The 9,368-nt window shown below is 34.9% G+C and overlaps 1 protein-coding gene across 1 annotated transcript in view; it reads left to right on the forward strand.

The window, feature by feature from the left end:
- LOC107654486 (zinc finger SWIM domain-containing protein 6-like) overlaps window positions 1-9,368 on the forward strand; it is a 95,238-nt gene that overhangs the window by 38,181 nt on the left and 47,689 nt on the right. The gene's annotated exons all lie outside the window — the stretch shown is intronic.

Raw genomic sequence — 9,368 nt, forward strand, 5'->3', positions numbered from 1 at the left:
TATAATTTTTTTGGCGAGCCGATTAATAGATAAAATAAAATTGTTTTGCCTTTGTCTCATTTTATTTTCAATATTTATGTTTTTGATTTGAAGTCAGAAGGAGTAATGTTTTTTATATACTACTTAGAAATCTTTGTTTATATGCACTAATATAACAGTACATATAAATAAACAGCAATATTTACCTACAAATATTTTATATTGGCATCACAATCATCACAGATATATTGTGAATATCTAATGTATTTCTTTAGACTTAACATTAGATTCAATTTAAAATTTGAACATGTATGTTAAATGATTTTTATACTTTTGCATATATTGGTAATTTTACTGCTAAAGCCCAACGATGTGCTTCAGTCCACTGCAGGATGAAGAAAACATCACAAATGTATGTCAATAACAGTCTAGCATGTTTTCATCAAGTTTATTTCCAGATAATTCACAGCTGACGACGTCGGTTATATTTACTTCACTGGGATTTTCCAAACTCAATTAGACAAGTATTTCGCTATGGAATTGAATTTGCTGAAGTATTCATAAATATAAGGCTGCGATTGCAGTCATTAATGTTGTCCAAACGTCTCATGAGATCAATTATTTAATTTGTAAGCAGGGAAGCAGCTCCTCCTTGACCCCGCTCAAGGTTTCCAACTCCCCTCTTTCATTTCGCGAGCATTATATACTATATTTGGCTGCTGTTATTTGACTTTGAATTTATATTTTTAACATCTAATTTGTTCTTGAAGTGGCGAGCACTGAGGGGACGTGGTAGTAATCGCTCCATCGACTGGTTTAGCAGACGTTAACGGCTGTGTTAAAAATGCTTTTGATCCGCTCCCATGTGTTTGGGTGGTCCGAAGAAGAAAACAAACTGGTTTGTGTAGAAACGGAGTGAGGCTTTCAGTACGGTTAACTTGGTTTCTGGAACAACGTCGCAGTGTTGGGCTCGGGCTAAAATTGGCTACTTTTGAGACACACTGGCCTCTTTGGGAACTCGTGGGTGACCCGCCTTAAGGGCGCGGAGGGGTTGAAATGTCAGCGTTTAATAACTTGCACATGAGACACAGAAACGCACATGTTCACATGCTTTCTAATCATGCTGGGATGAGGAAAAAAGAGCGCAGACTTTCTTTTTCCTTATAGAAAGTTCAACGCTGCATTTAATTGAATTAGAAATCTTTTGGAACATAGTAAATGTCTTTACCGTCAATTTTGTTCAATTTATTGCATCATTGCAGAATAATATTAAAGGGGTCATATGTTGTTGTTTAAGGTTCAAAAATCACATTATTTTCCACATACTGTACATTATTGTTTCTCCTCTATGCCCCGCCTTCAATAATCATATTTCTTTATTTTCTTTTTGTTTCATTTTAGTTTAATTTAGTTTTTGATTTGATGGCTTACTAAGTTAAACCATTTTTTCCTCTCCTTTTTAGTCTTAAATAGAAAGATTTAAAAAAATGTACTCACCCTCAGGCCATCCACGATGTAGTGAGTTTATTTCTTCATCGGATTTGGAGAAATGTAGCATTTCATCACTTTCTCACCAATGGATCCTCTGCAGTGAATGGGTGCCGTCAGAATGAGAGTCCAAACAGCTGATAAAAACATCACAATGATCCACAAGTAACCCACACCACTCCAGTCCATCAGTTAATGTCTTGTGAAGTGAAAAGCTGTGTGTTTGTAAGAAACAAATCCATCATTAAGGCATTTTTAAGTGTAAACTGTCCATAATCCATAATAACGCTTCCTCCAGTGAAACCTCCAGTCCATCTTCTGTTGTCCTCTCACATCAAAATCCACCCACATATTTATTTAGCATCTATTTTGGACTGTTTTTGCTTGTAAACAGTGTTTGATCTGTGCATATTTCTCTCCTGATTCAGACAAGACAACTTTTTCACTGGAGAAAGCATTATTATCGATAGAGGACTCATAATTTAGCTGGAAAAAATGCCTTAATGATTAATTTGTTTCTTATAAACATGCAGTTTTTCACTTCACAAGACGTTAATTGATGGACTGGAGTGGTGTGGATTATTTGTGGATTATTGTGATGTTTTTATCAGCTGTTTGGACTCTCATTCTGACGGCACCCATTCACTGCAGAGGATCCATTGCTGAGCAAGTGATATAATGCTACATTTCTCCAAATCTGATGAAGAAACAAACTCATCTACATCTTGGATGACCTGAGGGCGAGTAAATTTTGGCAAATTTTCATTTTTGGGTGAACTGTTTCTTTAAAAAATGGTTTCACATTCTCAACACTATCACGTTTTTCCTCTTCATGACTGAAGCACTTTATAAAGCAAGTGGCGTCTCGCTGCTCATCTGGAGGGGTGTGACTGTGGAGCCAGTGGGCTGAAAACACACATCACATTAAATTCGGTTTGTTCTTGCCAGGGTGGCGGGAATAAGATGATGGCCAGATACAGGCCTACAAGGGTAAACAACAAAAACAGGTTTTGCATCATTAAGCACCGTGTTTCGAATCGCTGCCATCGTCCCCAAAGCAAACATTCCCTGGCTCCAATATCTTCCAGCATAATGGAAACCACTTGTTTGTTTGCACGAGCGATGTTGAGCAATGCATTGTGGGCTTCCTTGTGAAAACAAGCAGTGCGACACAGATGTCAGCCCTTCTTGTTGTAAAATCTTCGATATGCGTTGTTCTGTTTATGCAGGTAAGCATGCATGAGACGTTTGTGTTTAGTAGCTGTGCTGCATTCCTCTGCCTTTTCCAATGTGTGGGTCAGAGCTAATTGGACATTTCGAGACAGAAATACTTGAAAAGGTCGGTTTTGGGGCCGGAAAGGTTAGATGCACGTCTGTTTGTAGGCCGGCATGGGATGTAGTGCTCCGGCGTTGGACGGGAGAGGATTTATGGTGGAAATTTGCACAGCACTCAGACTTGTCGATCTCTGGAAACGCGAGGCTGTCTGCGCACATTTCTGCTGTGCTTTTCAGGGGTGGAAAAAAGCCCCAGCCGCCATTCTTCTTCATTTACTTTGTCAGGGTGTGTGAGAGTGACTAGCCTCGCTGTCGGCCAGGAAACGAGGAGTTATCAATCTCCTCGACTCGGTAGCGTCAGGTCCTCACGGCAGATCCAGCAGCTCGTCTGATAGAAACTTCACCTCGCTGGTTGCATAAAAGCACCCTTATGCAGACCTAGATCTGTGGTTCTCAACTAGTTTTTTTGAGAACTCACGGGATTTACACTTCATATTTGTTGTTTTGTATAATATAAGTTCATAAGAAACCAAAACCTTTATCTCAGTCTGGTTGTATTTTCTTTGCTTTTTGTGTAGTTTCATTTTTGAGGAAGTGGGCATGTCACACTATCCTTATATGTTAACACTGTGTCATAGTTTGGCTAGTTTTGCCAAGTGACCAATGAATTTATGCCAAAATACAGCTTGTTTGGAAGCACAACTTTGGTCATTCCCCCCCAAAAAAGGGAACTGCTTTTACCCGTTTAAAAAAAAAAACCTGTTTAGTTTGCCATCTTAAAGGCATAGGTCAATAAAAATTGTATATAAAATTATATGTAAATTACTCAATATATAAATAAATATTCAAAAAGGAATGTGTGTGTGTGTGTAGTAAAATGTATTATTTATTTTCTGTTTATTTATAATTTCATTGTTGATATTTATAGTAATTTTATAATATATTTTTATATATATTTTGCTTTAAGAAAAAGCCTATTTCGGGATTATGTTATTGTATGTTATTTTATGTTTTATTTTATTTTAAATTAATTCAATTTAATTTAATTTTAAATTTAATTAATTTTTATTTTTAATTTAATTTAATTTAATTTAATTTTTCATTTCATTTTAAGGTGACCTGAAATGCTGTTACCTGTTAAAAAAAAAGTCTTCTAACATTTTAAAAAAATGTTTTTTGTTGTTTATCCAAACAATAAAAGTACGTAAGGTTCAATATTGTTTTGATCCCAACTTTCAAAATAGCTTAAAAAAAAATAATAAAATCTTATAGAAAGAAGAAAGCCATACATGTTTGTAATGACGAGGGTGAAATAAATTATTACAATTTTCATTTTTGGGTCAACTGTCCCTTTAACAATCTATGCTTAGAAAAGAAAAAACAATGCTAAACGTCATATGCAACTGTCCCCCAGTTGATAACTGCCACACTAGATGGTCCATCCATAATCTAAATCCTGACCTCATCAGCGGTCAGACCAAGTTCAAAACTCTCAAATCAGCTTATTTCTGCCTCTTGTAGCAGCATCGCGTTAGCATTTCTAGCATGTTGTAATTTCCCGCTGTCCCAAGCTGCGTATTAGCTATAGATTGTCCTGCTGTGCCAGTCTGAAGTGTGTGAACTCCTCAGGGTTTTACCTAAGTGCTTAAATAAAACTGACCACAGAGAAAATGTCTTAATTAAAGTCGAACTAATTGTCTTGTTGCCCCAGCTATTCCATTAACTCTGCCTTAAACATTATCTGTCGGCGCAGTAAATCCCCCTGCAGGACGGGCGCTGACATAACTCAGGCACGCATCCGCCAGCTCCAGCTTATAAAAGCATGATATACGACATGGGGTATAATTATTTGTCATAAAAACCCAATAAATGTCACTGTGGCATGTGCGAGGTACATTGAAGCTGCTTTCGCCATTGCGTTGCGTACATAGTGCAATTATAATAGAAAATGCCTTCACTTAAAATACTTGACGTGTAAAAAAATCCTTTTTACAAATATATTTAAATATATATTCTTTTTTTTACATATTTGTAAAAAGAATATGTAAATATTAAAAATATGTAGATATTTAGAAAATATGTGTATGTTTTAATGTAAATATTTTTCTCATATCTTAAAAATGTGTTAATATAAAAAATGCTTGTTTAAAGCTGTGACATGTTGCACTTTTATGCGTGCATCTTTTATGAGCTCAATTGAGAGTTTATATGGAATATATATTTTAAGTTTTATATTTTAAAAATATATATAGAAATTATTTTTAATGTGTAAAAATCCTTTTTACAAATATATTTAAATATATATTCTTTTTTTTACATATTTGTAAAAAGAATATGTAAATATTAAAAATATGTAGATATTTAGAAAATATGTGTATGTTTTAATGTAAATATTTTTCTCATATCTTAAAAATGTGTTAATATAAAAAATGCTTGTTTAAAAATATTTCCATGTAATTTGCATGTCGTGTGAATTTTTTAGAATTTAAATATTTTGTTTTTGTTGCTAAACAATATGTAAATAATAAAAATATTTAGATAAAAAAAATTACATGTAATTTTTAAATTATGAAAATGTTTATTAATGTAATGTTTCCTCAAGTTTTTGTTTTTTAAAATATGTAAATATGCAAAATATTTATATTTAAAAATATATATATTTACATGTAATTTTTTACAAATATTTTTATGCAAAGATTTTTTTATGAATTTAAGTTTTTTTACATATAAAAATATGTAAAAATTAAAAATACTTAAAATTTCAAATTAACATTTTTAAAATGCATTTTTAAAAATTGAAATCTTTTTCTCTAGTCATGTTCTCATACATATTTTAAAAATATGTAAATATCAATTATAAGAAAACTCAATAAATATTTAAAATTGTTTGTAGTGCTGTAGAATCGACTGCTTCAGTGAATCTTCCAAAAAACCGAGAGATGAAGTAGCTTACGCTCAGCAGTGTAATGCAGGGAGAAAGTGGTGTTTGGTGGAGGTGAGGCTAATTATTTAGCAGGCAGCCAGAGAACAGCAGGAAGCTCCCGGCAGCCTTTAACCTGGTCTAACAGATGAACTGTCCTGGAGACACGGCTCCTCGCACGATACGAGGACTCGGGAGACTCTGCGCTCTCCCTGTACGACATCCTCTCCTGACGCCAGCAGCTCGTTAAAGAGTTCCCACGTCTCCAAATCCGCCTCTATGCCAAGAAAACCATTTAGAGTGTGGATACATGTGTGTTTGTGTGTGTGCTGCTGTGTATCGTCAGGATCTGTCTATGGGTGAGTCTCATGTATAGGCTAAGATCTCTGCCGCAATTCTGCGTGCGAAAGATCATATTTTGAGCGCACAAAAGTGCATTTTGCACGCGCGCGATCTGAGTTTTGTTGAGATAATGTTCGTTTCGCAAAGAAGAAAGTATTTAGAGCGCATGAAAATCAATTTTGCATTTAAAATAAGTTTTTGGATGTGTGCAGTCTCACTCTTTTGCGCGTGCAATGTTTCACTAGCTTGCTCACCTGTTGCCTGCCCTCAGTGCTCTCTAAATATCGACGGCTGGCTTCCTCAACACAACCCAACCCAACACAATACAGTACAGTGCATGCATAATTATTATGCAAGTTGATATTCTGTTTATATTTTTTTCCAAGCACATTTGACCAATTCCAAACAACATCAGTCTTAATAACTGCTATTAATCTTGTATTTAATCACTTATAATCTATATATTATTGTTCATGAAGGCTGGAAGTGAAAAACGCCTTATATTCAGGTGAGCATAATTATTAAACAGGACTAAAAATGAACTCCCAAAACTTGCGGCCAGATTCCGGAAGATAAATTCTTCAAACAGTGGTACAAGAGGATGTGGTGCTGGTCCTTCAAGAGTCACTCTCAACTTATACTCAGTTCGCGCGTGTGCAAAACACACTTTTGCGCGCTCAAAATATGATCTTTCGCACGCAGAATTGTGGCAGAGATGTAATCCCATACTCATGAAACTTGCCAAGAAAATATACAGGTCATATTTCACCCTGAAATCAAAAGCACGGAATGGAGAAAATACACTTTGCTCAAAGAACAAAACCTGTTTTGTGTCTGTGGTGTCATTGCATTTATCTGAATACGAAATTTTAAATTTTACCTTTTTTTTTTTTTACATATATCAATCAACAATTACCCTCGCACACCTGTAGGTGATTGATAAGTGTGTAGGATAAATGACCACAAACAATTTTCGTTTTTGAATTTTTTTTTTGTATATAAAGTGTGTGTGTGTGTGTGTGTGTGTATAAGAAAACCCTTTCATCCACTGCACTTTTATTTTTTATTTTCATGACACTTTGTTTTTTCTTTCTTTTTTAATTTCATGATGTAAGGTGACCCAGAGCGGTGCGTCGTCTGTTAATGCAGCGATTCACAACATCGGCGCACACGTGCTGCTCCAGATTCATTGGAGTCATGATGAATAGCAGAATCTCTCCCGCGTTTGTATATATTGGCTTCCAAATCTGCGCTTGCTTTTGTTATTACCTTCCCTGTCCTCTGGGAGCATTTTAGAGAAAAATAATTTTGATTATGAAGCTCGCTGCTGAGCCCGTCGTCTGAGAGTTAAAGTGTTTGTGTCTGGTGATGAACAGAGCGCTGTAAGTGGCCACCTTGAGACCGCCTGCGTAATTAGTTGATTTGCGGCGTGATATACGAAACATCGCTGCTTTTGTTTGCATCCCGTGCAGATGAATAAAGCATTGTTACCTGAGGCAGAGGGTGGTTTGCGCTGAGGAATCCCCACTGAAGACGTCTAGATGTGCGTCATGTGTTTATTTAGATCAGACCGTCTTAAACACTAACCAGGGTTTGACGTTGCGGCACGTTTAAAGCCAGTAGTCAGCACACTAGGTGGGTGTATTAGCCTCGACTTCTTGTTTCCACTCAAACCTGCACATGACCGGTGCGAACACAGGATCAAACGTTGTCTTATGTAAGCGTTGTTGGCAAAAACATGGATTGGAGCGCTGCCTTCCAGTTCCTCTGCGTTCGGCCTTCTGTAAAAGCTTTTCTTGAACTCTGTTTCGAAATTGCTTCTGCCGTCTTCTTTCTCCACATCCTACAAGCGAAGGCTTTTCTCAAGTGATTGAATATATTTAGCATTGTGGAAAGGCGTATAGGTGGACACTGCTGGGTCAGCACTTTGGGAAAGGAAGTGAAACTTGAACATTCATCCCTTTTCTCTCGTACCAATAGTGGGCTGCTCCCACCGCTAACAGGATATGTGCTGTTTAAGGGTTAGGAGGCTTTCTTACCCTTTAAGCAAGAGCTCATTTGGATGTGAGGCACAGACTCCATTAAATAGAAGTAGTTTATGATATTATTTTAATGCAGGTTGGTGGTTTTGATGTCTATGTGTATTAGGGTAGCAAGAATAGACTAGGATTGTCTCAATAACAAAATAGTAGTAGTCAATGCAAAACTAATATTGAACACTCCTTTATGTAAAAGTTTAAAAAAAAAATTAAATATATGTTATTTATATTATTTACATTTTCAAATTCTGATTTTTGAAATGTTTATGAATTCATTTTTGTCAGTGGGAATTATTTTTTAAATTTTATTTTTTAAATTAATTTTATTTTTTATTTTATTATGTTTTTAATTCATATCTTAAAATTATTTATTTTATTATTTTTATTTTTTTCTTGTTATAAATATTTATATTTATATTTTATATATATTATATTTTATTTATTTATTTATTTTTAAAAAGTATTTCTTGATCTTATTTTATTTATAATTCGTATTTTTATTTTTAAAAGTATTTTATTTGGTTTTTAAGTTAATTTTAGAAGTACTTTTTATTTAATTTCATTTTTATACATTGTTAATTAATTAATTTTTAAATTAGATTTTTTTGTAACAATTATAATCAGTGGGATGAATGAAAACAGTATTTATTATTAATATATTTTATTTCTATTTAGTTATTTTTTCAATTAATTGTATATAATTGTGGTGTTTATTAATTTATTTTTGGACAATCTACTTGGCAAGCAGTAGGACAAATGAAAACAATAGAACAAAGGCACAAATTAAGTACTTAAGTGCTTAAATATTGGAAGCAGCCCGAGCAGGAAGTGAAGTCGGCTGTAGACGGGCACATTTGAACTCCCTGGCCGTGAGGCGGCTGAGACGCGCTCATTAATGTCTGCTTTACTTTCTAGTAAATGTACGATTCTCCGCCTCTTTTGGATAGACACTTCAAATAATATTCTAATGAGCATCTGTATTATTCAGTCCTGCTTTTGTAGAGGCACACGCCAGTCACCGAGCAGCTCCGCCCACTTCGCCCTCCCCAACACACACACACACACACACACATCTGTTCACCACTCATAGACTGAAACTTCCTCATCCTCTCTCACGCTTTACATTGTATCAGACTGTATCCATTTTCACTTTATCTTAACATTTAATATTGAATGGTTGCTAAGGTGTTCCGATTGGTTGCTAGGTGGCTGGTTATGCAGCCAGACTCGTAGATAGGTGGATTTTATTTTTTTAGATTATGAATTTTGAAAATGTCATGAATTCATTTGTGTCAGTGGGATTTATTTATTTGTTTTTTTTTAGT

The sequence above is a fragment of the Sinocyclocheilus anshuiensis genome, unplaced genomic scaffold (assembly GCF_001515605.1).
Source record: "Sinocyclocheilus anshuiensis isolate Anshui unplaced genomic scaffold, SAMN03320099.WGS_v1.1 scaffold269, whole genome shotgun sequence".
NCBI classification, from domain to species: Eukaryota; Metazoa; Chordata; class Actinopteri; order Cypriniformes; family Cyprinidae; genus Sinocyclocheilus; species Sinocyclocheilus anshuiensis.